Source organism: Colletes gigas, unplaced genomic scaffold (assembly GCF_013123115.1).
Source record: "Colletes gigas isolate AHSC1104 unplaced genomic scaffold, ASM1312311v1 Colletes_gigas_Sc00013, whole genome shotgun sequence".
Lineage (NCBI taxonomy): Eukaryota > Metazoa > Arthropoda > Insecta > Hymenoptera > Colletidae > Colletes > Colletes gigas.
Genome location: NW_025106642.1, coordinates 2612640 through 2628271, shown reverse-complemented (window position 1 = coordinate 2628271; position 15632 = coordinate 2612640). Strand labels below are relative to the sequence as shown.

General features: G+C 37.4%; 1 protein-coding gene across 1 annotated transcript in view; it reads left to right on the top strand.

Annotated features, from left to right (window-relative positions):
* Window positions 1–15632, top strand: part of LOC122399346 — a 278377-nt gene that overhangs the window by 144518 nt on the left and 118227 nt on the right. The window lies entirely within an intron of this gene.

Sequence of the window (15632 nt, the reverse complement as noted above, 5' to 3'; positions counted from 1 at the left end):
TTTGATCAACTTTCGCGAAGGCGAAGTAAATAAATAATTCTATCTGTGATCGAGTAATTTCGTAAAATACAGTAGCTGCATCTGACCAAATAATGCAAAAATGTATTATAATATAATAAAAGAATAAATTATAGTCAGCAGCCACCTGTAGTCCATAACTAATTAGGGAGAAACTATTTACTTTGAATATTTTTAATATTTTTCTGTGACTTTTTTTTTAAAGTTTATGAACACGTGATGTTAAAAGAAACATTGACTTTGTCACAGTGTTTTGAGATGTTTCCTTCAAAGTTCCACCATTTTATAACAAATAATAATTTCCAAAAATCCTGTACGTGCAACTGAAGCTACTGTCTTATAGTTTCAGAAAATTGCATGAAAGATTGATGGTTATGAGCAAACGATTCTTGAAAATTGCCTTTATTTTTTCAGCCTGTACAGTGGTTTCCCTCGAAAAGACATTCGCAACGATCGTTCGTGGACGCTTTTTATTCCGTCGATGGCGGCACGAGCGTCGAAAGACGATTATTTCACCGGTAGCCCGTTGATATGTTTGATCAGAAACGCTGACCGTTTTCGATGGCGTTTCGAGGGGGATTATGCGTTTTTCCGCCTACCCGGCGGCGTGTGTTTTTTTTCTTTTCTTTTTTTAATTAGAGCGAACCGGAACATTTGACTACGGCGGGCCAGTGTTCGTGTATGGTTTGCGGGCACTCGAGTAATTCCGTTCCGCTGGCAGTCGATAGTTTATGCAGGCTGCATGGGAATTCTAATTGCCCCGATAAAGAATAGAACGTTCGGTGAATTTTGAAAGGCTTTCATTAAAGTTCTCTGAACTGGCAGCGGTCGCCAGTCGCCGGCGTGTGTGACCTAATTGGTTATAGATATGACGGAATTCATGAATTTTAAATAGCATCGTTCGGTTACTCTCGCCCGAGGGGGGGGGGAGCTGCCTTTCGATCACGGTGATTCGACGGTAAATCGATTTATGGCCACTGCTCGTTAATGCGTCCGCTGTCATTTCGCGAGGGCTTTCTTCTCGGCGTGTCGGAGCAGCAACGAAAACGGGTTGACGAGGCTCGCCATAAAACCGTTCCTAAAGCTAATTTCGTGTCTGACAATATTTCCTGGACACGACTTTTCAGTGTCTGATAATAATCGTCTTTTATCATCGATTTGACATATTATTAACTACCTGAACCATCAACATTTTTCAAGTTCGTTAACTTACAATTGTTTTGTATGCTAAACAAACGTTTTGTAGAGCTCAACATGCCTATGTAAAGTTCATTCACGAATTATATTATCGATTTCATCATTGTACACGTATACAGGGTGTTCAGCCAACTCTCAGAAAAATTTTAATGGGAGATTCTGGAGGCCAAAATAAGACGGAAATCAAGAATACCAATTTGTTGATGGAGGCTTCGTTAAAAAGTTATTAACAAAATTAAATTAGAAAAATTTTAAATCATTCTGGAAAAATTATTTTTGGTCACGGTGGTCAATAACAATCATTTTTCGTGAATAGACATACCCCCGAATTCCTACCCACTTTCGAGAAAAAAATTAATTACTGAAAATGTCTGACCAGGCGTCGATCTATTCCCCTGAAATTTTACAGCGAAATTAAAAAGTTTCAAATCATTCTGAAAAAATTATTCTTGGTCACGGTGGTCAATAACAATCATTTTTCGTGAATAGACATACCCCCGAAATCCTACCCACTTTCAAGAAAAAAATTCGAGAAGGCCTGAAATTTTTCGGCGAAAAAAAATTTCAAAATCGTTCTGAAAAAAATATTTTTGGATGCGAGAGTCAATTACAATTATTTTTGGTGAATAGACATACCCCCGAAATCCTGCGCGTTTTCGAGAAAAAAATTTCTTACCGAAAATCTAATGTCTGACCAAACATTGATATGTTTTCCTGAAATTTCGTACCTACCATGTTTAAAACATCATAACTTCTGAACGGATTGGACGATTTTAATGTTTCAAAAGCCAAACGACGCGTATTTTGACAGAGAATATGTAGAAATTCCAAAAATATTCGGAAAGTTGTTCCTTAACACCTTAAAATGAGAAAAAACCCATAAAAATGGTTCAATTTTCAAACAGTCATAATTCCTACAATAGCGAATATATTTTAATGAAACTGTTTCCTGAAGTAGAGCTCATGGATACCTACAAAAAAGTATTGCACAACTTTTCTGTACAGCGTCAAACAAATTTATTAAAAATGAGAAACGTATTTTTAAGAAAAATCGACAGGGGGTAGGTGCCTAAATTTTTCGCTGAAAAAAAATATTTCAAATCGTGCTGGAAAAATTATTGTCGATTGCGGGGGTCACTTACAATCATTTTTGGTGAGACATACCCCCAAAATTCTACCCACTTTCGAGAAAAAAATTGGAGAATGGTGTCAAATTTTTCGACAAAATTAAAAAATTTCAAATCGTTCTATAAAAATTATTCTTAGCTAGGGGGGTTAATTACAATCATTTTTGGTCAATAGACATACCCTAGAAATCCTACCCAGTTTCGAGAAAAAAATTGGAGAATGGTGTGAAATTTTTCGACAAAATTAAAAAATTTCAAATCGTTCTAAAAAAATTATTTTTGGTTGCAGGGGTTAATTACAATTATTTTTGGTGAGTACACATACCCCCTAATTCCTACCCACTTTCGAGAAAAAAATTCTTTACCGAAGATATACTGTGTGGCTAGAAAAGTTTTCCCGAAATTTCATGCGTATGTTTAAAAAATCATAACTTTTGGACGGATTGAAGGATTGTAACGATTCAAAATTTAAGCAATAGAAAAATACAATGGATGTATGTCTACAGGCGGAATATTAAACGTCAATAACTTTTTAACGAAGCCTCAATCAAAAAATTGCTATTCTTGATTTTCGTTGCGTTACTTTGTCAGGATTCGTTGTTTTTGAGTTCTTTAGTTTCCTCTGTGCAATTGAAAAAATGCTGAAATATCTGATTATATTTGATTATTTTCTCACAGTAAAACTGTACTCTAATTTGTTTGCATCATGTTTCCACAGCTCGATACCCAAAATACTTATTTTCTTTATCAATTATTTCTGATAAAACTATAAAGTGTAACAATATTTATTCGAGGGGAAACGATATCAAATGTATAAAAATAATTGAAAAATGAAATCAATACTTTCATTGGTTTCTGGAAAAAACAATTTGCAACAATATATTTGTATCGCAAAGCACAAAGAAACTTCTACATACGAGCAGATGTTACGTACGATTTCATTTGTTTTTGTTCGACCATTGTCATTATACGTTATTGCGGGGATTCTGGTCGTAATATTGGACAAACATGTTACAAATATGCTTGGTAACTTCACGGTTTATTTCATCATGTATACGAATTATTCCGTAGGTATCGATTAAACAGATCGCGTACAAACACGCGACCGACCAACAATTTTACTGTGTGCAAAACTCGTAATTATTGGCATCGATGGAATTTATTTCTTTAATAAAATGCTGTCGAATGGAATGTAAAATTGCAAGCACCGCTGTTATTAATTACACGTCCTACAAACAATTCGCGTCCAAGCTAGTACAGAAGCTTTGAAGACAAGATATAATTTTATAAGTTGATTGATTAACAGTAGATAATAATAGAAAAATTAATATTTTAATTCTTCTGCAAACAGACTTTGCAAAATTAATAGATATCCTAATGCAGGTGCATATATATATAAATCTGCATAACAGAGATACTGCAATCGTACAGAACTATAAAATTTAATCGTCGACTATAAAAACGCGAAATGTCTACAAAAATGGGACGTTAATATCTATTCTGCTATTACGGGGGTTGTAAAATATAAAAAGAGCGTCGTGCTTATTGCAGAATACGTCATATTTTTCAAAATTAATCTTAGATACGCATTTTGTCATTTCACGCGAGATATTATGCACTTTTCTTTTTGGTCAACTTCGAAAGTTTTTATGCCCTGTTTCCTTTTTTTTTTTGGTTAAAAATATCGTACTTTTCTTTTATATTTGGTAAACGCACCATATAAATGTTTATTCAATTTGATAGTCCGCCATTGTTTCGTAAAAATGTTTCACGTAAAACGAACAGAAAAATCGATATGTGCAACGTAAAATGTGAATTTCCATATTATAAAGATTATGCAACCGTGAATTGCAGATGCATTAAAAAAGAAAAATTAAAATTCAGTGCTCTTCGAACCATTTATTTTTCTAAATAAATAACTGAATTGTGATCTAGGACAATACTTCAATAAGATTTTAAAATGTACATCGATTTTTCTAGAGAAAGTCGATCATTGGAGGCATCAGATATATTTTAAAGCCACTTGGGGTTTCTTGACAGGTCGTAAACAAGTTTCACAGCTGAACTCGTTTCGTTTAAACGTGTGGTAGTCTTAAAACATTCTTGATGCTTCCGTATCTAATCTGTCAAACTAAAAACCGAATGAAATATAGGTTCGAATGCGATTGGAATAGTCGAAATTGAATATTGCGAGTGGAGATGTATCGTCAGTTACACTCAAAGGTGATTGAAAACAAAATCGTTACAACGAATCGAATGATAGAAATTGTTACAGATACACGCGTTACGTATAAAACGACGAATTCGATTTAATCAATGTTTTGCAATTCGACAATGATTTTTATCAAACAAATATCACGTTTCCTCGACTGTAAAATGATATTAAAATCCAAATGTTTGTTCTTGGACCTAGCTGAAGCTTCGTTCAAATTGCACTCTTCAATTCGTCGCCTTACGAACTTGTCCGTTTGATTGGTCGTGCAGTGTACGCGTAACTCGATTACAACGTTCTCAGCGTTTGAGTTCGAATTTACAGTTTACTTGCCGGCCCCCGTACGCTTTTAACCCGCCTATGATCAATAATATCAAGCGTGCATTCATTTTAAACTTCATTAACGACGCACGACGTAATGGCGTGGCGAGAATTTCTCGATTTTTTAATTTTCTCGGCCGCGGTGCTCGCGAGTGGAACTAATCGCAAATAATACGAACCGAAGAGCGAAAAGCTTTCATTAATTTTTTTCAGCTTACCAATTCCCCCATTTTTCGTTTCAGCTTCGTCTCGATGGTGAAAAATTATGTACGACGAAATGAATTTAAATCTTTAATTAAATTCATCGTACGTTAAATATGTATGGGGTAAATAATCACGAATGGACAAACGATTTCTTATACGCGGTATGTAATATCTAAAAAGGACAACGTATAGATTTGGACGTTTCTGTTCAAACAACGAATCGTATATTAATTTGTCGAGAACCGTATCACATATATTTTTAACGTGTAATATTTTTTTAACAAATGAAACTTCCATCGAAGAGTGTGTGTTTTAATTTCACCGAAGGCGGGCTGCCATTTTCCTGCGATTTTTGCTTCTGCAATAAAGGAGATGAAAATCCTCGTTGCGTACAGTCAAAGATACGGTTGCTTGGAAATTCGCAGTATATCCGAAAAGTTTTTACGAGCCTCGTGTTTGAACATACACCGGTCAACGGACCAAAGGGGCAGGGGAGGGGGGAAATCGTTTTTTTTTTTTCGTCCAACCTGGGTTGGAAAACGATACCGTAGATGCATGCTTTCCGACTGACATTTCGCGAAATAAAGGATCCGAAAAGCGGATTTTTTAAAATGCCAACTTGTGACCGTCGCGCAAATGATTCTCTGATACGAAACGTTACGCTCGTCGGCCAAACCTGTGCGTCCCTCGTCCGTGTATACCTTCGAAGCCGCGCCGTTCAATTAGTTTGAAAGATTGAATTCTGTTTGATGGAACGTAATACAGTTGAAAATATAGAAAAAAGAAATGACAAAAACGTAACATGACTTTCGTCTCGTTTATCCAATATAATTGAAAAAGTTTTCGCCGTCGAGTACCATTTTGCCAATCAGTGCACCGCGAACGTGTTTCATTACTCGAGAGGCTCGTTGAAAATTAAATACGAGGAATAATAATAATAAGAAGAAGAATAATAAGCTTTGAAAAAGCGTCAGAGAATAATGTTTAAAGTCTAAATATTTATGTAATTCCAAGCGCCGTGAAAGGATGGACAATTATGTTCGTGGTAATAATTTCCATCGGGCGTAAAACTAAGTTACAGCCCCAACCTAAATGCGAATTCATGAGCAAAACTAAATTACAACTTTAAACTAAACACTCGTGCAGATAATGGCCCATATGTAACGAGTATGAGTCGCAATCGTAACCTATAGCGGCGTTGCTGGTTTATCCAATTCAATCTCCGCTTATTCAATTTATGCAGTTTGTCGACGTGTACAAAGTGCATAGCAGCAAAGGTTACAGAGCAATAATACCCGCTTCTCTGCGATTCGACACGATGAACGATACCGTGATAGCACTCGAACGAGAAAAAAAGTAAAATAATTCGGATAATAATTTTATCAATCGATCAAATATCTGACAGTATTTAATAAAAATATTACAATAACACTTCAGTTCAATTCACAGCTTCTGAACATTTTTTATGAGCTCTGTCTCTCTCGATAAAAAGAATATTTAAGTATTTCGAATGATCAGAAACACAGATCGTTTGAAATATTGTTTGTTGATTTTGTGTGTTCTTTTGCAGTGGAAAATTATGTTATAACACTACTAAATATACAGTTTAATCATATTTACTAGTAGACAGCATACTTGTATATTATAATACTCTGATTTTTCATAAGCTTCTTATCTGGTGATTGATACGATTCCTATTCGATTTTTGTATGCGATTTTTATCCTCCGATTTCGTATAGCGCGTTGCAAATCCACTGAAGATTCTTCAGAGAGTCACTGCATCTTCGTATGGGGTTAATCCCCATAATCTCTAGCCTCGTATAATTTCACGCAGGGTTTCAGCTCCTTGTCACAGACTTTTGTCAACTGTAAACCATAAAACTCTTTCATGTAACTATGATTTATGCTAGTTTCGTTCGTTGACAATTTATCGTGAATCAGTGGTTCACTGTTAATCGTACCTCGAGCTTACAAACGAGAGTAACTTTACTCTTTAGTCTTCAAATTGTTAAAAGTAGTTGGAAATATTGGCAAATAATCTGCTTAAAATTGATGTGGTTGCAACTTTGTGAATTTTGAAACTATTAGATAATTTAATGCGTGTTTCAAGTTTGTTCTAAAATGTTTCACGAAGTAATAAGAACTTCCAGTAAAGGATTAACTTTGTCCAAATTTATGAAATACAATATTATGCTAATAAACTTTGAGATTGAGGTCATGTGCTTAGGTGTAAGAGGACCGTAAGGGAACATAGATGTCTGTTTTACAATTCTGCTTTGTATCTCCGAATGAAAGGGCAAATATACGGTCGAGTCGACGTTACAATATCTATGAGGACGAAGGTAGTGCTTTTAACGTTACTACAGGGTACACTCCATCTTAATCACAACCTAATTCAATGGAGCAACGTTACTGTACTTCGGATGCTCTACACAGAAGCGAACGAATTAAATTGTGTACAAAGTTTATTAAACTGTTCCCTAAACTGAACTGAAACGTATGCGATGGCTTAATTGTAGGAATTTGCAATAAAATGGTTTTCAAGTTTATTTGATGTTATTTAAAATGGTTAGGAAGCTTAATTAACAAATCTTGAAAAATCATAATTATTCGATTTAATAAAGAAGCGAAAAATTATTTGATTATTTGCATAAGATATTTTATATTTCTGAATTTGGAATTCAATTCTGTTATTTTCATTGTTTAAACAATTTTTCTTTTTATCCAATGGTCGAAACGTTAAGATAAAAAAAAAATTAATATACACATTCTCTCATTTTGTTCTGGTTTTATATAATCACTGTTTATTACAATATTGTTCAGTATATATTTCTTGTTGTAGTCCAATCAAGGTTTCACCATTTCGACATCCTGACATTTACAATTATGATAATTCCGAAATTTGCCTTATTTTACTAGAAAAGAAAGTTTCTATTAAATTAGTATTGAAATTCGGTTCACCATCACCATCACCACTGACACTATTCTGATGTAATTATTGAGATTAAACCGTTAATTGCAAAGTTTCCCCGACGGACATAATTAGAAATACACTTTTCAATTAACCATCTATGGGAAAGTTATTAAGCACGAAATTGCGTCGTGTTTTCAAATAAAATTATTTACCCACGCGGGTGAATTTCATCCAACGGCCATTAATCCGAGTTGAAGTTTCAACAACGGCGCACTCGTGTAATTCTATTTCGGTGATAGCGCCCTACAAGTATTACGCAACGCGATTTCATAATTAAAAATTTCCTGCTCGGTGAACACTACGTATTTTAGTATTTCGCGGAACTGTCGCAAGATCTCACCTTTCTCAAAAGTTTGTAGACTTATATTCATATTGTAGCCACGGTTCTCGTATACACGGTGTCCCCGCTAAAGTGTGACACAACACGAAAAAATTGTTTATATGAAAATTGCAGGATCAAATCTTTATTTTGGCGTGAACGAAAATTTCATTTATCTTATTAATTTCAAAGACACGATGGTGAAGTTTCGTTTCTTAAATGAAACTATATATTTTGTTTACATAGTCAGGCTACTGTCTCTATTGTTACTATAATTATTAAAAGTATTTTTTTCCAAATTACTCCTTGTTAATGATGAATTGCTGAGTTGACAACAATCTTGGGGTTTCTGTAATTCCACCAATTTCTTTTAAAATTATTATCGAGACTTGTAGAACGTTTTTCTACAAATTTAAAAAATTGACGTACTTTCGATAGTAAAATACGTTTAGCTGTGACGTTACGAGCAGATTATCGAGAAAGGCTGCTACCCTTGCGTGCATAAATAGAGAGAACAACGATCAACCGGTCTGTAAGTCCAAGTATAAAACAGTTTCACGGCCAAACTCGTTTGGAGAACAATGGCTCGGGCTGGAGCCGATGGAGGCGGGTTTAATGCGCCCTTCAGCGTCGTTGAACGTGAATTTCGGTCGGAACGAGCACGGGCAAAAATCAGTGGGAACCGCAGTAATGAATGCAGCGTGTCCTCTATACCGCGCTCTTTCCCTCTCGGCCCCTCTCTCTTTCTCTCCCGAGAAAGGGAATTCTGTCAGGCGAGCTGTTGAAAATTTAATCATCCCCGAAAGCGCTCGATTATTGTGCCTCGACACGTGATGCACGGGATTGTTCTCTATTCACGGCTGTCGAGGACGAAAGAGAGAGACATAGCCGGTGGAGACAAGGGACGAAGGGAGCCCTGAATAAAACATACGGCGTTTCCAATAAATTCCTGAAAAAGAGACGCGATTCAGGCCTGATTTTCGACTATACGACACGTATCGGCAGCTGTACGTCCAGCTCCCGGGTTATAGCTACGTTCTACACTTATATTGTGATCTTCACTGCACGATAACTATTAATTTATGCGGTTACGAACAGGTGCTACGAACGTTATTCCTAATTTTTCAATCGGAGATCCTGATGAACCGTGAAAGAAATTTTTTGATTTCGATGGCCTTTGCGTCTGTTGTGAGTCTACCAATTTTATTTTAAAGTCTTTGTAGACTTCTAAATTGACGGTCCAGCTTCTGAATATATTAGGTATGGTCTTAGTCTTGCAGTTAACGTATTAATAGAAATAGAAAGTTACAGTTTGGTACGGAAAAAGGCAGGATTAAGCTTCCTCTCAGATTTCTCTTTTTCTTCAATATCACGGAAATAATATCGAAAACAAAACCGAGCAGAGCCAACGTACAGCAATTTTTTTTTCGTCCGCGTTCACTGGATCGGACACTGAAATTTTTATTCGTTTCGTTTATATTTTATTTGGTAATCTTCGCCTAGATTTCCATTTTTGCATGTTTACATTTCTTTAGCGAGAAAAATACTTGTGTACGCGAGATACGATCGTTAAAATATTATTTAAACTATTTGAAAGTTAACGCGTAGCCAACATTAGCCACATTTCCTGTCGAAATTGCGAATAATCGAAGGAATTCCCCAAGAATCGTGAAATCCAAATATTAGGAAATATCGAAGACAAACATTCGCGGGAACGTGAAAACCGTTCGTTCGCGGAATAGCGGTTGCTCGAGTCAGGGGAAATTTCGCTGCACGGTAGGAATCGAGGTCAATCTCGCGGCGTTAGAAGGCAAAAGGCAGTCTTAGTAATGCAAATCGCGTGGCCACGACGACGGGTGTTGTCGACCGTTTCTAAAGGCGCGAAGTTCCCGCAAATTGCATAATGTTTCTCGAATGACGCGGCCGTTTCCGCGTGATAGATCGGCGCGCGCGATATTTATTACGCTTTGATTGGCCCCGAGAGCCATTTTACCGAGATCGTATAAACCGAGAGCGTCAAACGCAGCTTTGTAAATAAATGACGTTCGATCGAGCCATCCCTCGTTCGACTCTCCTATTACGCAGTTTGCGATCTGCCCTTCATTCTCCTGATAACGTCGTTCAGATTATGGTCCGTTGACACACACCCGAATGATTGCGGACGAATGGTACCTGGCAGCCATTTTTGCCAATATAATAAAGTGTCGCTGAATTCTTTACGAGAAAGTAAATCGAAAATGTAGAAACTACTAAATTTTAAAATTCTTGTTGATTTTTCCGGGTAAAATGTCGATCGATCTTTTCGTAAGTTTAGAAAAATAATTTTGTGTCTTTCTTTATATTTGTTAAAAGAATAAGTGATTTTTTTTGTTACTCTATTTACATTCATTTCCAATCAATATTGTTTTCATCCCTTTAACCCCTTCTAACGTCCATGTTGAAGTCTGGTTGCTTTGAGAAACGATATTTGTTTCATCTAACGGTTTAAGGGATGATAACATTTGTTTCCCTTCAAATTCTACGTTAGATACAACATTGTAATAAACAAAAACCGCATTTTTAGAAACAGATCCAATAAAGAAAACTGATCATTCTTGGTCAACCCGAAAACTACGAGCATTAAGGGGTCAACATTGGAACAAACCAATCGAAAGAAAAACACTCTAGATTCGTACAAAGTTTTCGAAAAATCACAAGATAAATAATTGCTATTGTTCGACACAATTGTAGGCGTTTGTTCGCTATATTTCGGTACCTTTAAGTGTTCGTTCGCCTTTCTGAATACAGGGCACGCTGCCTCGCGTGAGAATATTAATTTACCCGATTCCAGATGTTCCCGCCCTCGGTTTCTATAATCTAGCGCGTTACGCGCCCCTTAATTATTCACGTAGACTACACGACTTTAAACAAGATTGCCTTCGCGCCGTTGCTTTTATCGATGCGTTAATTCCATGAAGTTAGGGCCGACTTAATTAAAATCTTGTTGCGCGATTAACGGCGCGCGATTACGCGAGGCGAGAGAAATTGTGTCTGTTCGAACGAACCTCATACCGTACTTGCCGTTCCGCGTCAAATTATGGGAAACTTGAGCTCAAAATATACGTCGATCGACGAATTAATTCCCTGGCGACGTTCCTAGGATTCCTTCGTTTACAAAAATTTATACCATTCATTTGAATCGTACAGATTAAAGAAATATGTATCTCTTACAATAACTTGTAGGGACAAATATGCATGGAAATATTTTAACACATATTTATTCAATACGTAACTTTCTAACAATGCATAAAACTTAGCCGACCTAATGCTTTTTAACCCTTTGTCATACAAAGTTCTTGATATCAAGTTTCACGATCATGAGACTACTCACTCGTCATCGAGTCTTATATATTAAAAAATTAACATATTTTTTACATTCACGAGGTATTTGTAAGACAAATCTATTCTTTTTCGCGGCCATTCCTTGTTCGAATAAATTTAAACAAAATTAGATAATATACGTTTGAAAAATTATATTAAATTAAGGGGTTAAGGGGTTAAAATGATCGTGGATGTTGTTGCTTGATCATAAATTTATTTTTCATGTCATAAAATATGAAATCTCATTAACATTTTGCACCTTGATTCTTTATAAAATTATTTTAAAGTGTGAAGTATAATATTATTTATTTATTGGCCAGGAGGGATTCGTAGATAAATTCAGTGATCTATAACAGTCTGACCTTGAGCTTTGCAGTCTTTAAAATCACATATACGTCGAATACCATGTCTCGAAAGGTAGGAAAAACGTAGTTAACGATATTTGTCTTGGATGATTCGCGAATTTCGATGAAAATATTCCGTACGCCCGAGTTGCGTTAATTATGCGTTCACCGAAATCGGCAAAGATTGAAGGTAGGTGTAGTGTCTTGAACTCCATCGGTGAAGTTCGAAACTAGCATAACGTGATTAGGGACTCTGCTATGAGCTGCATTACTCCCAAGCCATCTTCTCTTCGACGTACACGGTTCACCACCTTTCTCTCTATTACTCTTCACCTTGGGCCTTTAGGAAGTTGATCAAGTCCGTGAGTGCATGCCTCGAGCATGCGCCGCATTACCAGCTAATGCGATCAAAATCGCGTCGCGCCTGCAATATTAGTTTTACGATTTATTCGATTACCGCTAATACTCGCGGAATTAAACATTCGACGCGGAGCTCGAAACTTTTCAGTCCCAGAAGAACACCTTATTCGCTCGTTGGATCATCGTAAAATTTACACAAACTGAGTCGAAAGCCCTGTCACTGCATCTGCAGAAATATAATAAAAACTAACATAAACAATTTTGTGTGTTTAAACGATAAGAATTCTAACCGAGATTACGAAATTTAGACGAAAAGTTTGAATTGTAAAATATAATTTTATTATATTAAGTGTTGCAACTTGTCCCATAAATCAAATCTTCCGTGCCTTTTTCATCAAAACGCAATGACACGATTGCCCCCAAAAAAACTTCCTCTATATTTCCAAGTAGTTTTTAACGTAACATCAGAGGGAATTTCTTAGACACTCGTTCCTTAAATTTAAACAACCACGCGTAAGATAATTTATCATTTCCTGGGGTCGTGAGAATCAGTAAAAGTTTCATAAAAATCGTCGAACGTGCCACGAGTGTTGCTCGCCGGCGCGTCTATACGTGCCAGTCGTAGTCGTGGTTTGGGTGAAACTGTAGCAACGCGGAATCGGAACGAGTGCAGTTGCATATAACACTCAGCGAACTGGTAGAGTTTGTGCACTTGGCTCGTTGCACCGTAAATGGCACGAATTTTTGTGCAACAAACAATGCGACCGCCGCCGGTGCGGCGACACCGCGTACAGCTGACGTTTGTCGAGCTTTCATCCATCCAGTCATTTAGGCTACCGTGCTCTCCAGTTCACCCACTGTTCCACGGTTCTATTTTATATCAAATTTATATTCCGCGAATCGTTTCTGGTCCTTGTGCAGACCCCGTTCATTTCTTCGTGTATCGACACGTGAAATCGTTCGATCGGCCGCGTATTGCAACGCGCCTTTCGTATTATCGGTCGACGATAGTTTTCGACGATCCTGCCTGACAGCGTGGGCCTGGTTGATCCATTACTCGGCAAATCAATTAGGACGCGGACACGATCTGCGTCGTAACGCGCGGCTGGGGGAAAAAGAGTGGCGAAAACAAAGCATTTAATCGGATTTTGTTTTATCGGCCGCACACACCGAGGCCGCGTCGGCAAATATTTCACGGAAACAACAGGAAACTCTGCTCCCTCGGTTTTTTTTTTTTTCCTCTTTACCCGTGTGCACGTGTACGCGTGTGTAGGCGCGTATCTATGCCTCGCTGCCTCGTTGGAACCGGGGGGGGGGGGCCTATATTTCAAAAATTCTATACCGCCGGTGCCGCGGATTTTTTTTTTTTTTTCGTCCTCCGCTCTTCTAAATAAAAAAAAGAATCGCTGGTGAAATTGCTGCGTCATTAGCAGGTTGTCGAGCCTCTGCCCCTCCGACGGCGATCTAATTTTTTCGTCGCTGTTATCTAGCTGCTAAATTGCTGCGGTGGTTCCGTATGTTCTGTATGGGATGAGTAGAACTGCAGCTCGAAGCTCGTGTGCAACTGATAGAATAACAATATCTGTTCCTGGGAGATTGATAGATCACAAAATGATTGCAGTTAGTCGTAGATCTGTTCATGTAACTGGAATCAACTGCATGAAGCACTGATAAACGTTGTGAAGCTTAAATTTTTGGAATGCTTGGTGTAAAAAATACTTCGAGTATTAGAAATAGACGGAATTATATTTAGTACATGTATGTGACACGTTTAATAGCTAGTTTAATAGCTAGTAGTTTAATATCTCGTACCTAGAATCTTGTGGCGATACTTGCCACACTCGCCAGCAGAGGGCTACGCGCGACTTATCTTTCTCACAAGTACTCGACCTACCATCGATAAAACAAGACCTGTTGGGGTTGTTACAGATGTGAAACCACCAACAGGTCTCTTTTCCTTTTCGAAACACCAAGAACACGTACACCTGTAATAAATGACTTGGATTCGTGCGATTCGACACGCGTGACTAAAATTCATGGTGCTTCTTGCAGTGGAAACAGATACCCTCGACGTTGGGATCGGAAATATAGGATAAAATCTGAAATCCCGACATCAATGATGATATACATTGCTAGTAGATGGGATTTTGAATTCATAGAAACTCGCGGGAAAGACATCGGATTTGTGACAACCAGGACACATGACTCGTAGCCTGCGACGCCTTTAAAGGTGATTCTGAATCCCTATAAAGCGTTACAGTGGATTCTGAACCCCCAGACATTCTATGAAGATGGTATCCGACTCGTGAAATTGGATGTCAATGGCGGCACGACTCTTGGCAAGTGCGATACTGAATTCGTGGAACTCCGTAGAGACAATCTTGAGCTCGTAGTTATATCTATTAACAATTTCGAAATCGTGGAACATTCCAGAGGTGGCTCTGAAACATAGTGGTTCGACAAATATTCTTGGAATCGACGATATCGATGGAATATTGATCACGCGAAATCATTGTATTTTTCACGCAGATATCAGTAGCAATTGATTTCGTAGAACCTTACAGAGACAACATCGAACTGATGGCCTGTGAAGTCTCTCGATTCTACTGTTTTAGGAGTCATTAATTAGGACCAGCTGTCGTGATTTTCCTGATCGTTTACTGTTCTACGTTTACTAACCTCTGTGCTATCTATATAGAATTCTACAATTTTGGTGTTATCTGTGTCGGGTCCTGGGGGTCTGGGGTTATTTGTGTCAAGTCCCACGAGCCCCCTGGGTTCGTCGATATCGGACTCCAGTAACCCGAGGTTACCACTATCGAGTTACCCAAATCTGGTGTCACCGGTATAGTAGCTTATTAAGTTCAAATTGTCGGTATTATGTCCCAAAAATTCCAAAATCACTGTTTCGTGCCTTGTGTCACCCAATTGGGAGGGGTTACATACCAAATTTTGCAAGAAATTAAAGAAAACAAGCAAAGCAAATGCACTTTTTAAAAACAGAATTACATTCCTATTCGAAAACCAATCCAATCTGCCATTATTTGCAATTGAACCATTTCTTTTCAGTGACAAATACAATAGTTAACGTGATGTTTTATCATCGATGATCGATCAAAGAGTTTACGAAATAATTTAATTAAGTTTCTCTTGTCAGTGAAGAAATTTCAGTGTATTTCGTTATCGCGTAGCTAAA